This window comes from Ranitomeya imitator, chromosome 6, assembly GCF_032444005.1.
Source record: "Ranitomeya imitator isolate aRanImi1 chromosome 6, aRanImi1.pri, whole genome shotgun sequence".
In the NCBI taxonomy this organism is placed as follows: Eukaryota; Metazoa; Chordata; class Amphibia; order Anura; family Dendrobatidae; genus Ranitomeya; species Ranitomeya imitator.
Genome location: NC_091287.1, coordinates 159,637,451 through 159,651,895, shown reverse-complemented (window position 1 = coordinate 159,651,895; position 14,445 = coordinate 159,637,451). Strand labels below are relative to the sequence as shown.

Sequence of the window (14,445 nt, the reverse complement as noted above, 5' to 3'; positions counted from 1 at the left end):
TTCTGCTTCTTCCACTGTGCTGCCGACCATCACCTCTACCCCACCGTGTGTATGGATCAGGAGGTCACGTGCCGAAGAACCCAGAGGATTCGTTATTGCAAGGAGACAACGCATAGGCCATCTGCGGGACCGGATCGGAGACATCTCGCGCCACCTGCGGCGCCGTTGAGGGATCTTTCAGCCACTTTCCTCCACCCCACAGAGACTGATAAGTTAACCCGTCATTATCTTCTGTATTTGTCTTTCCCCATTCACAAATTCATAACCATTACCCCCCTGCTTATATCATCACTATTACATTATTATTATTATTATTATTATTATTATACATTTACATAGCGCCATTTTATTCCATGGCTCTTTACATGTGAATAGGGGGGAAAAATAGACAAGTACATTAAACATGAGCAAAAAAAAACAAGGCACACAGGTGCATAAGATAAAGAACCTGTTAACCCTTGCTCTGCCTCCTGTGTGTCACTGCATCCTACACACCTGCTTGATATCTTACACTTGGCATAGTCAGCAGGATGCAGTCTAATAGCATGCAGACGGCAGACCAAGCAGTTGGGCGTGGCCCCAGGACTAGCGTTTCTCTGGGGGCCTTGCTGAGCAATTTGCCCACATTCATGGGGATCAACACTATGTGGAGCTGGACTGAACGCCTTAGAGGCATGATGAGAATGCACCCCATCAGGCTGGAAGCTGAGGTGTCCATTATGGCACTGGACGGAGAAGCCAGGGATTCAGTAATGTTACGGACCCCATGAGACCGGGATACCTTTAACAAGGTGTTGCAGATCTCACGGAGACCCCACAGATGTAGGGGAACTGAGAACACGTCTTTTTAGCAGAATGCAGAGGGAGGGGGAGACCGTAACGCAACATATGAATGCATTACAAGAGCTACACACTGCAATTATTAGAAAAGATGGCAGGGGAGTAGGACCTACAGACATAATGTTACAAGACCTCTTAGTGACAGGTTTGCGAGACGTGCTGACAAAACAAGCCCTGCGAGAACGTGTATGGGTGACCCCCAAATGACTTTCCCTGAAATAGGAAGTGAGGCACACCTGCGTGAACAGGAGCAGGGGGTGACAGTCCCGGTGGGGAAGGTCCAGAGCGTGGGGTGTCTGTAAATGACACTGCTGAACCCCAATGGGTGGAAGAAATGAGGAGAGAATTTGTGAGTGTGACAGTGGAACTGGCTTACATAAAGAAGAAAACGAAGGCTACTAGTAATTCCCCAGAGAGCAGGGAGGGCCCAGACCCGGCCCAGACCCCCGTCGTGACCCCAAATATTTCACAGGCCAAGGCCCATGATTTGTTATAACTGCGGAGAGAGTGGACACATCGCACGGGATTGCACCCACTGAAGAAGAGTGACATCTCAACGCCCATTAAACTAGAGGGCTCCGAGCCGGTGGGACGCCGCCCGGAGCCAGAACAGGTGAGGAAGAGTAGTGGAAGTCCCCCAAGTTTAGTGTCAACATGCCCCCTGGTATGGGCAGAAATGGACGGACATGCAATGCGATGCCTGGTGGATTTGGGCTCGCAGGTGACAACGATATCAGAAGTTTAATTCTGGCGACATTTTCCCAGAGAGAAACTGCCTGAGTGGGGCCCTGTGATAAAGTTAATAGCAGCCAACCATATGCCCTTCCTGGTCGCAGGAGTGGTATGGATGCTAGTGTCCATCTGTGGGAAAAACCTGGGATGGAAAGGCGTGGTACTGACACAGGGAGAACTGAGTAATGTGCCCGCTGTTACCTTAGGGATGAATGTGCTGAATTAGTTTGGAAGCCTTCTCATCAGGGAGCCCTCTAATGAGACCCTAAAGGTACCGTCACACTAAGCGACGCTGCAGCGATACCGACAACGATCTGGATCGCTGCAGCATCGCTGTTTGGTCGCTGGAGAGCTGTCACACAGACAGCTCTCCAGCGACCAACGATCCTGAAGTCCCCGGGTAACTAGGGTAAACATCGGGTTACTAAGCGCAGGGCCGCGCTTAGTGACCCGATGTTTACCCTCATTACCATTGTAAATGTAAAAAAAAAACAAACACTACATACTTACCTTCCGCTGTCTGTCCCTCGGCACTGTGCTTCTCTGCCCTGTGTAAGCACAGCGGCCGGAAAGCACAGCGGTGACGTCAACGCTCTGCTTTCCGGCCGCTGTGCTTACACAGGGCAGATAAGCAGAGCGCCGAGGGACAGACAGCGGAAGGTAAGTATGTAGTGTTTTTTTTTTTTTTACTTTTACGCTGGTAACCAGGGTAAACATCGGGTTACTAAGCGCGGCCCTGCGCTTAGTAACCCGATGTTTACCCTGATTACCAGCGAAGACATCGCTGAATCGGTGTCACACACGCCGATTCAGCGATGTCAGCAGGAAGTCCAGCGACGAAATAAAGTGCTGGACTTTCTGCAGCGACCAACGACATCACAGCAGGATTCTGATCGCTGCTGTGTGTCAAACTGAACGATATCGCTAGCCAGGACGCTGCAACGTCACGGATCGCTAGCGATATCGTTTAGTGTGATGGTACCTTAAGACAGTGGGGTCCACATACATGACAGAGAAGAATCTTTCAGCTACTGGCACGAGTGGCACAAGTACAGGAGTCTAACTGTGAGTCTAACTGTGAGGGAGGAGTGTTGGGAAAAGTAATTGTCCCTGCCTCCACCAAAATTGTTCTTCCACCAGGTCAAACAGTACTGTCTCTGCCCGTTCGCACCTGTGTCCCCTTGGAGGGGTTTGAATCAGATGTTGCAGGCCAGCGTGATTAGGGAGAGCGAGAGTCCATGGGCTGCTCCAATTGTGTTACTATAGAAGAAAGACAGCACCTTGCGTTTTTGTGTGGATTACCGAAAACTCAGCGCCTGTACTGTGAGGAACTCATACCCGTTACCCCGGATTGAGGAGTCCCTGTCTGCTTTGGGGAAAGCTAGGTTCTTCTCTACACTGGACCTCGCCAGCGGCTACTGGCAAGTCCCCATGTCTGAACAAGATCGAGCAAAGACTGCCTTCAGTCTTCCCATGGGCCTGTACGAGTTCAATCATATGCCGTTCCGCTTAGCCAACGCTCCCGGAACTTTTCAACGTCTCATGGAGAGGTGCCTAGGGGACTTGAACTTTGAGTCTATGCTCATCTATCTGGACGACATTATAATTTTTAATCAAAAGAAAAAAGAGAAAAAATGTCCCAAAATGTCCCAAATAACAACAATGTCCCAGGGGGCTGCTGGGCGAGGTGGAGACATTCCCCTGATAAATAATAGGTAAGCATGTATCATTGAAACCACTTTGGGGTTTATTTGGCTTATATCCTATTGATGCATTGTGAGTTTCTCTGACTGTTAAAAGCCAGTGGGCTGTTCTATGGACTGTTTACTATACACTTGCTTCCCTGGGATGTACTGTGCTGTCCACCCCGAACCTGGCATACCTTCAGATCGCCTCCATTTAATCTCTTGACTTTTATACATTGTATACAGCATGTATATTTGAATATTGGATATTTTTCATGTGATTTTTTCAATAAATGAATTTTTATATACATTATTATGATGCTGTTTGGACATTTTTGCTCTTTTTTCTTTTGATTATACCTGTTAGGAGCAGTCCATCTGAATTTACATCCTTGAGTTGTTTTGGGAGAGCTGGTAAATTCTGCTCTCTGCCTCAATGTATGGTAGTGCTTTATGATTATATTAATGTGGGACATTGTAGTCTTTGTGGATTAATTCGAGGAACATCTGCTATGCCTAGAACAAGTGTTGGCCCGCCTTCAGAAACACGGACTAAAAGTAAAACCCCAGAAGTACCATCTGTTCTGCACGCAAATTGAATACCTGGGCCATGTCGTTTCTGCCAAAGGGGTAGAACCCTCCAGAGAGGTCGCCGTGATTCAAGATTAACCCACTCTAGAGACCGTGAAGGATGTGCGGGCATTCCTGGGACTGAGTGGTTATTACAGGCGCTTTGTGAAGAACTTCGCTCGATGGGCAAAGCCCTTACAGGAGCTGTTGAAAAAGGTACCCTTGGGTGCCAATAACTGGAAGAAATGCTGGGAGGAGTCCCATGAAGAGGCTTTTCAAGATGTCAAGAAGGCACTCACCGAGGCGCCTATCCTGGCTTACGTGGATTAATCGCAACCGTTCATTCTCCACACTGACGGGAGTCTGCTGGGACTTGCTGTGTTATCACAGATGTAGGACGGAAGAGAGAGGGTGATTGCTTATGCAAGTCGGTCCCTTCACGGTTCTGAATGCAATTCGGACAATTACAGTTCTTTCAAGTTGGAGCTGCTAGTGTTGGTGTGGGCTACGATGGAGAGATTCACGGAATATTTGCCTGGCTCTGAAGTGTTGGTGCGTACTGAAAACAAACCAATTGCGCACCTGGAGAATGCGAGACTGGGAGTCCTGGAACAGTGATGGGTAGCCAGAATGGTGAAATTTCGCTATAAGATTGCCTACAAAAGGGGGCAGAAAATACCCACGCTGATGCCCTGACCAGGAGGAAGAATACCAGACCTGAGCAGGACAGAGACGAAGAGCTAGAAGATGATGAGGTCCCTAGATTCTAGGTCTACCAGGATGGTGGTAGCAACGCTGGGACAGATACATTCCTCAGTCCAAGGCGGCATACTGGGACGAACTCGAGATGAGTGAGTTCAGCTTCAATAGGAAGATGGCGAACTGACTTTTATAAAACTATGTGTGGCCTCTCAGAGACTTCCAAGCTCGACAGAAAGAGGTACCTTGTGCCCGGAGGTGTTGCAGATCCTACGACAGTGGGAACAACTACATATGGAGAACGGCTTACTATATCGTAAAACACAACTGCGGACTGAGCCGAATATGACCCGGCAAGTCCTCGTTCCAACAACATCATTGTCTGAAATTGCTCTCGCTGCACACGAGCAAGGAGCCCACTTTGGTTCAGAAAAAACCTTCCAATGGCTACAACGGTTCATCTTTCACCCCCTGTTGAAGGAGAAAGTGGATGAGGCCTGTGGGAAGTGCCGGACATGTGAACTGGCTAAGCCGCCAGAGCAGAAAGCTCCCGTTCAGTCCATTGTAAGGCTACGTTCACATTAGCGTCATGCGACGCTGCGTCGTCGACGCACGGCAACGCATGCGTCATGCGCCCCTATCTCTATCATTGGGGACGCATGCGTTGCGTTGTCGTGCGTTTTCGGTAAAACGCACGACGCATGCGTCGTTTCACCGCACCTGGGTGGCGTCGGAGACGCTACATGTAGCATTTTTGTAGCATCAAAAAAACACGCGCGTCGCACTTGCGTCGCTCGTGCGTCGTCAATGCGTTACAATTTCCCATTGAAACGTATTGACGACGCACTTGCGTCGCGGGTGTGCGTTTTGCGTGCGTTGTGCGACGCATGCGTCGTTAGATAAAAAGAAACAAAAAAGTGTCTAGACAGTGTCTAGACAGTGCAAACAGTGAGAAAACATCCCCCATATATAAAGAAAATGTTGGATTGTTTGTCACTTCTGCTGCAGGCTACACTACAGAGTACATCTACTCCTACTACAGTCTTCTCATCCGCTGTCCAGAGATGTAAGTATAGAATGATTCTCTGCATTTTCTACATGTTTTTTAAAATTATTTTTGCAAGTTGGGTTTTTATATTCTGCACTGTGGTTAAAGATATTGTGGTATTTTTAGTCTGGTTGTGATGTATGGCGTTGTATAGGATGGCGTTTCATTGTCTGCGGCCTAGATTATTGTTCTTTCTAGGATAGATTTTTCGTTTCCATTTTTTGGTTTGGTGGTGTTTTTTGAATTCAGTTGTGATGTTTTATTCTTGCGTTATATGATGGCGTTTAATAGTCTCCGGCCCTGTCGGTTTTATATTAAAGTATGGTAGTATAGAATGATTCTGCGCCCTTTTATTACATTTATTAATTTTTTATTGCAAGATGTGTATTATGTTCTGCACTGTGGTTGTGTAAAGACATCGTTGTATGTTTATGGTTGTGATGTATGGCGTTGTATGCCCTTTTATTGTCTCCGTCCCTGTCGGTTTAATTGTAAAGTACGGTGTGTTATTAATGTTTATGCCCTTACTTTTTGTGTGTTGTTACTTAAAAAAAAAATATTGTGTTTTTTGTGTTGCTCCGTTCATTCTGTACTTAAAAAAAAAAAAAAAAAAAACCTTTTTTGGGATTACTACATAGGGTCTGTTGTAGATTAGTTTTCTTATCTTTAGGCTTTTGTACTCTGCCATTGGGTTGTCTCTGCCATTGTTTCTTTAATCTAATCAATGTGGCTGTGTTGTTTGCTCAGCGTAAAGGTACTGTCACACTAGACGATATCGCTAGCGATCCGTGACGTTGCAGCGTCCTCGCTAGCGATATCGTCCAGTGTGACAGGCAGCAGCGATCAGGCCCCTGCTGGGAGATCGCTGGTCGGGGAAGAAAGTCCAGAACTTTATTTCGTCGCTGGACTCCCCGTAGACATCGCTGAATCGGTGTGTGTGACACCGATTCAGCGATGTCTTCACTGGTAACCAGGGTAAACATCGGGTAACTAAGCGCAGGGCCGCGCTTAGTAACCCGATGTTTACCCTGGTTACCAGCGTAAAAAAACAAACAGTACATACTTACATTCAGCTGTCTGTCCCTTGCCGTCTGGTTCCTGCACTGACTGCTGGCCGTAAAGTGAAAGCAGAGCACAGCCACAGCGGTGAGTCACCGCTGTGTGACTCACCGCTGTGCTGTGCTTTCACTTTGACTTTACGGCCAGCAGTCAGTGCAGGAACTAGACGGCAAGGGACAGACAGCTGAATGTAAGTATGTACTGTTTGTTTTTTTACGCTGGTAACCAGGGTAAACATCGGGTTACTAAGCGCGGCCCTGCGCTTAGTTACCCGATGTTTACCCTGGTTACCGGGGACCTCGGGATCGTTGGTCGCTGGAGAGCTGTCTGTGTGACAGCTCTCCAGCGACCAAACAGCGACGCTGCAGCGATCCGGATCGTTGTCGGTATCGCTGCAGCGTCGCTAAGTGTGACGGTACCTTTAGTTCAGTTGGAGTGCAATGTTCTTTGTGGTTTAAATGAATATTTTTTTATTTATTTTTTTTTTTTTATATATATTGCTGGATTGTGCATAGGAGCATAGGATCAATGTTATTTTGTTCTTTATTTCGGATTTGCATTATTAGTCATGGCCAGCGGCACTGATTCCAGCAATACCCCACCGCTGAGGAGTCCGGTGAGTACATGATCTACTATTGCTTACTATATTCGCTGTCATTTGTAGATGGGTCACTCAACTTTTTGGTAAACTATTTTGCAGGCTTCTTCAAGTGAGGAGGAGAACCAGGAGGAAGAGAGGGAGCAGCAGCAGGGACCACGGGGCCAAGCTGTGGTTGCAGGACGGAGCGTAAGTATTTCTTTCAAACCTATAATTTTTTTATTTTTTTATTTTTTGCGGGTATGGGGGGTGGTGGGAGGTTGTGGTGTTGTGTGTAGTAGGTGGCGGTGGAGGAGGTAGGGACAATTTTTTTTATCTTTCAAACATTAATATTTTCTATTTTTTTTTAGGTTTCACAACGGGCCCTGGATGAGCCACTTAATATCGACCTTATGGTAGCATCAATAGAAGCACGGGGCCCGTTGTGGGACAGCCGTGACCCCCAGCACGCGGACCAGGGCATATTGCGGCGTCTGTGGTTGGAGGTGGCACAATCGCTGTGGGATGGCTTCGACAGCGCTTCCTCCAAGGCTAAAGCTAGTTTCCGTAAGTATTTCCAAAATGCTGCTGTGACCCATCATGCCAGGATTACACAACCGTCTGTGATGTCTTCTATTGGGATTGCACACGGTTGCGTAATCGTTTTCAATATATTATCTAAAACCTTTTTTATTTTTTATCTTTATACACAGTTAAACAATTGAAGACCAGATGGCGCTCCATGAAGGACCGCTTCCGGAGGGGCCTGAAAAAGGAGGGACAGACTCGTAGTGGTGCTGCCGCTTCAAGGACCTCGGTGTACAAGTATAACCGTATACTGCAGTTCTTGCGACCGGTCCTTGAAAGCAGAGAGTAAGTATAGCACCTATGCACACACCTAGTTTTTACAACATGCATATTCACATACTACATTCCAGCCACGTAGCTTATTGCCCAGCCATTTATTTTGGCAAGTCCCAAGTATAGAAATGAAGAAAAAAAGGCAAGTTCACCGAGGTGTGAAAAGTAAAAAATACATACTTTTATCCACTTCAATCATAAGCAGAGGATGAAACATCAGCACAATGCAATAGACACTATGTACGCGTTTCAGGTGACAGGGAACATCAGACCTGAAACGCGTAGATAGTGTTTATATTGTATTGTGCAGATGTTTCATCCTCTGCTTTTGATTAAAGTGAATTTTGTTTTTACTTTTCACACCTCGTTGACCTTGAATTTGTAATTCATTTCTGGTCTTCTCACACTTGACACAGCGGCTCCCTTCTGGGATTACTGCAATGGTGAGCTTGACTTTTAGCAATGTCACTAAAATCTGAAGTATACATAAAAATAGTAGATTGTCCAAGCCCAGCCAATATTTCATAGTGGAGTAGTATATTGCCCATCCAGGTGTATCCACGATTTTTTATACACAAAAAAGTAAAATATAATAGATACGGCATACATTCTACTGCAAGGCAGGTTATGTTCCCATGGTTGCTCAGCTCGCAGGACCTGTGATGACGTCTCGGTCACATGACCGTGACGTCATGGCAGTTCCAACGTAAGCATAATTGTCTGGCGTTGCAAACCACAACCTTGGTTGACTATTTAGAAATACCTTTTTTTAATATTGATGGTGCATATGCAGTGTCAATATTAAAAATAGTTTAATATTTATGGCGGCAATGGATACCTGGCGGTAAAGTTTAATGACGCATGTGAAATGTGATATTTTGTATACTAATGGTTTCCTTATGTTTTCACAGAACACACAGCAGCACCCGCGAGACTGTCCGACCCTCTGGAGCGGTCCTTTGTGAAGCGCCATCTGAACTGTCGCAGCCATCCCACAGCGAGAGCAGGTCTGCACCAACACAATCTGGCGAACCGGCAGCCGGTCCATCAGATGTTCCCCTGGCCGAGGCCTCTGGTGTTCCTTCCTTCGGGTCTTCCCGACAGCGTCAGCGGGCCTCGGACAGGGCGCCCATGTCCGAATTTTTACATCTGAGCACCGTATTTCAGAATGGTTTCAAGGCGCTGTGCGATAAAATGTGCAATATCGAACGGCGTCTTGAAAACATCGAAACGGATCTCTCGAGGCCGGCCAAACATTTTTTTAGTGCCATTCACAACGGCATGGTTGAACATCTTACGCCGGAACTCCAGATTTCGTTCATGCAGGGCTGCAACAATTTATATGTCAGTGCTCTGCAGCAGGCTCGGGTCATGCAGTCAGCGACAAATATGCCCGCAGTACCATCGCTGGCTGCCATGACTCCGACTCCTGCTGCAGAGCACCACCACAGAGCTCCGCGTGCTGAGGGCCACCGCCACCACAGAACAGAGCCCCAAAGTTCTGAGCCTGACAGGCCTTCAAGGGGACACAGACGGGGTGCCGACCCACACCCAGAGGGAGAGAGGAGGAAAAAGAAGAAGAAGCGAACGACGACAACAACAACCAGTACGTCCTTGGCTATGGCTGCTCCCCTAAGTACCACCATAAAACACCCCGGGTCGACCCGGAGCACACCAAGTACCCAGGCTGGGTCTACACGGAGCACACCCAGTACCCAGCCTGGGTCAACGAGGAGTACACCATCAACACAGCCTGGGTCGACCCGGAGCCGGAATAGCCAGCCAAGGACACTGGTCGTCCCTCCTCCTCCCTCACCTGCTTCTTTCCACGTCTCACCACCATCCACTTCCTGGATTGATGTCGGCATCCCGTCTAGTGTGATAGAGTATGCTGCTTCCTCCCCCTCGTCCTCCTCCTCGGTCTCCTTTACACCCCAAAAAACTGTGGGATATGAATCCCCTTTAGTTGCGGATATTGGTACCCCATAAAAACATTTTCCCCAATTTTATTTCTGTACCCTAAATAAATTTGTTATATTTTTTCAAAAAAAATTTGGTTTTTATTGTCTCAAATAAAGTTTGCACCAAATCACACCTTGCGCCGTACACACAAATCTTGTCTTTGTAACACCTGATGTGCAATGTGTGACAATATTGTATCACTTTGTTATTTCCTTTTTTTATAGGGCTGTCGCTCATTGTACTCAGATGTTACAAACACAAACAGCATTGCTCAATATGTCAAGTTTTTTACAATGTACCATCACACAACGATTTCAGTATAGATAAAGTTGGTTTCTTCTGTGTAACCAACGTTATCTTTTCTGAAATCGTAAAACGATTGAGCCCCTGCTGTGAGTTTTTTGGTGTCAGCGAATGATTTGGAATTTTTTTTGGACTGAGCAGACGCTGTCATTGTTGGATCGGCGAGTTTAGACCGATCCAGCGATGTCTTTGTTTTAAACAAGGGAATATTGGGTTACTAGCGCACTGTTTTAAACACTCAAATAAAAAGTGAACAATACCCCACAAATATAAAAAGGTGTCTACCACGTCCCTCGCCGTCATCTTTCCGCACTGACACTGTGATTAACGCCCGTAAAGCTGAGCACACCGTTGACTTAATAATAAACGCTGTGCTGTGCTTTAGGGCTGCCACAGTACGGGAAGTTGATGGCGATGGACGTTTCACACACTGGAGTGTAAGGTTTTTTTGTAATTTTTAAAATTACATTTACAATGGTAAACATCGTGAGTGTGTCAAAGCGCTTTTACCCAGATTACACGGGACTTGCTCTTTTTTGGTCGCTGGAGAGCTGTCTGTGTGACAGCTCTCCAGCAACCACGCGACAACTAAACAACGATCTCGATCCAGTCGTATCACTGGTCAGTATCGTTGGATAATACTTTTATTAATGTACCTTAAGATTATTGGTCAGGTGAGGTGGAAGCAATGTTCACAGTGTCGCCACTATTTGACTCAGGACGATTTCTACCATCCTGAGTACAATAGTGTTAACTCTGTAGAGTTTTGCAAACATGATCGTCTCCCTCCTTGTCAAGCCAGGTTCCATATGCAAATAGTCTGCAGGATTAAAAATGCTTGACAAGGTGGGAGCCAATCATGTTATTATACGTCAAAACTATGGAACACACAAATTTTGTGTGACACACATTAGTTTCAATATTGGATTTTACAATTCTATTATTACTATGAAAAAACGTATAGGAGATTTGTTTGGTGAAAACGGAAAGGCACAAGAACTTTATTTCAAAACACAACGCATTAGAAAATCAGGGGACATTATAACAATAACCAAACATAGGATGGTTAAATGACATGGACTACACGGTGTTTACATGACATCATAACACGAAGAATTAAACCATTTGATCTTGCCATGAAACACGCCCAACATCTGAAACAAAGTATGCAGCAAATTGGTCCCTCATATGAGCAATCTCCACAGTTGTCCGCAGAGGATGAGCTTGGTAATAAGGCAATGGATTTGGAATGGGTTCATCAAGTTCCACGTTGACTCTCTCTTTATCAATAATAAAATTGTGGAGAACCACACACGCCTTCACCACCTCATCCACTGTCTCAATTTTCAAATTTATGGCGGATCCTAAGATACGCCATTTGGAGACCAGGATGCCAAAGGCGCACTCCACAGTTCTTCTGGCCCTGGACAGTCTGTAATTAAATATAGTTTTGGTGCGGTCCAACCCATGACTTGAGTAAGGTTTAAGTAGGTTGCCACTCATTTGAAAAGCCTCATCACCAACAACAACAAATGGCAGGGCCGGGCCGTCGGTGTTGGGAAGAGGTCGTGGCTGGGGGAAATTAAAATTGTTATTGTACAATCTTCGGCCCATATCAGACTCCTTAAATGTCCGTGAATCATTTGCACGACCAAACGCTCCAATGTCCACAGCGATAAACCTGCAGTCCGCACCTGCAATTGCCATCAGCACGGTGGAAAAGTATTTTTTATAATTAAAAAAAAGAGATCCACTTCTTGAAGGCTTGGTAATCCTAATGTGCTTCCCGTCCACGGCTCCAATACAGTTAGGGAAAGAACACACTTGTTCAAATTTTTGGGCGTTGGCAAGCCAGATTTCTCTTGTAGGGATGGGTAAAAATTCCTCCCGGAGGTTGTCCCACAATGCGCGGCAAGTGTCGGCAATAATCCCAGACAGTGTGGAGACTCCAATCCGAAACTGGAAATGCAGTGATCTCAATGTCTCTCCGGTAGCCAGGAAACTGACAAGAAGATAAATAAATAAATATAATTAATTAAATTGGTATGAAAGAATTTTTCATTTTTAATTACAATCCCCCACCCCACAAAAGCAAAACACGTTACTTTAAAAAATGGCAAGAACATATAAATCCTTCACATTCCATTACGTACCGTAGAGTCACCAGCAGACGTTCCTCAGGGGAAATCGATTTACGGAGCTGCGTGTCCTGCCTGGAAATGGTTCCTTCCACCAGACGCAGCAGATATCGGAAGCTGTCTTTTGACATCCTGGTGTATTCGAAGTATTTGTCCTGGTTCTCATTTAATTCGCCAAACAGACAATGGTAGGCTCCACGACTCTCTCGGACTTCCACTATAGGGTGTAGCCAAAAACGCCGACGAATCCTTCTCCGTAGTTTGTCTCTTCTCCTCTGTTCATGACAGGTAAAAGCATAAGCTATAGCAAGGGCTAATTCCAGCTGAAAAGTGAGGTAGATACTCTCCATGGGACGATCCATCTTGATGCTCTATGGTTGGAAATAATGTATGCCGGGGTATATATACCACTATTACATTAATACCCACCCCTATCTACCCATTGGTGGCATTATCGATTGTCTAGACACTAAACCCACCCTCTTCTATTCATTGGTGGTGTTATCTAGTGTCTAGACACTAAATTGTGTGTAAAGATCTAATCAGTGTTTGACAACGCATGCGTCGTAAAACGCTGCGTTTTTTGTATAAACGCACCAAAAATGCACCAAAAACGCTGCGTTTTACGACGCATCCGTCCGACGCTTGCGTCAAAAAAGGTGCGTTTTTGCGTGCGTTTCCAAAGCGTCGTGCGTTGCGTCGGCGATGCTGCGTCGCATGACGCTAATGTGAACGTAGCCTAAACTCCGCTCCTCTGGAACTCTTGACAATAGACTATCTAACCATCAGCCCAGCCCATCAGGGCTATGAGCATTGCCTGGTAATAGTGGATCACTTCACAAAATTTGCCGTAGTGACTCCGACATGGGATCAGACTGCAGAGTCCACTCCGTATGCAATATGTAAGAACTTCATCCAATCCTATGGGTGTCCGAAGAGAATTCACTCCGATTAGGGAGCTTGTTTATTGTGAAGAGTAATGGATGAATTGCACAGTCTATACCGGATTCACAAGTCCCGGGCTACTTCGCACCATCCTCAAGGTAATGGTGCATGTAACCGATTTAACCGTACACTGATTCAGATGCTAAGAACTCTAGAGGATGATCGGAAGGCCCAGTGGCTAGAGTACTTTTCTGAACTGGTGTGGGTATATAAGAATCAAGTACATCGAACCACGGGATACACACCTTACTCTCTTCTGTTCAGCCATGAAGAAAAAGGAATCACCGAGTTGACCCTCGACCCACAAGAGGACTACCCAAAGACAGGGGTGTCCCCCTGGGTTTGAGAAGATTGACATCGCCTGCAGACCTTACACTGGTTGGTACAGACCAGATTACAGGAGCTAGAACACGCAAAGAAGACCCCATCCAGAGCAACAGAGTTTCGAGTTGGAGACCGTGTCTTAGTGCGGGAGAAGTGCACTCGAGACAAGCTGGAAAATCGTTGGGAGAAAGACTCGTATCGGGTGAAGAGAAGAGTTAGTCCAGAGGGACCTGTCTATGAAGTCAATCCTGCAGGGAAAGGAGAAGGCCTCCACTCAAACTCTTCACCGGAATATGCTCCGACCCTGTCTGTCTAAGAACCCTGTGTCAAACAGAAATCAGTCCCAGAAGCGCTGAAGGAAACTCAGACAACATATGTCGTTTGCCAGAACGCGTTTCAACGGTAAACACCGTCTTCTCCCACCTGAAGAAGACGGTGTTTACCGTTGAAACGCGTTGTGGCAAACGACATATGTTGTCTGAGTTTCCTTCAGCGCTCCTGGGACTGATTTCTGTTTGACACACATTCTTATCCTCCTTTGGAGGTATTCAGCTGGAGCTGCGGTGGTGCTCAACAACTCCCTTTCATCTCCCCTTCCCTGGGTCAATTCCTCTGCGCTCCCCTCTGACTGCTTTCACTTATCTTGTCTAAGAACCCTGTCCGAGTAGAAGAGGAGCCCGAGGTTCCTGAGATGGAAGCAGA

At 46.3% G+C, this 14,445-nt stretch overlaps 1 long non-coding RNA gene across 1 annotated transcript; it reads left to right on the top strand.

Annotated features, from left to right (window-relative positions):
• The first annotated feature begins 7,183 nt into the window (after positions 1–7,183).
• On the top strand, positions 7,184–7,620 carry LOC138643621 (uncharacterized). The gene is made up of 3 exons (XR_011314217.1): positions 7,184–7,249; positions 7,334–7,420; positions 7,582–7,620. It is a non-coding gene; the product is annotated as an uncharacterized lncRNA (long non-coding RNA).
• The last annotated feature ends 6,825 nt before the right edge of the window (positions 7,621–14,445 follow it).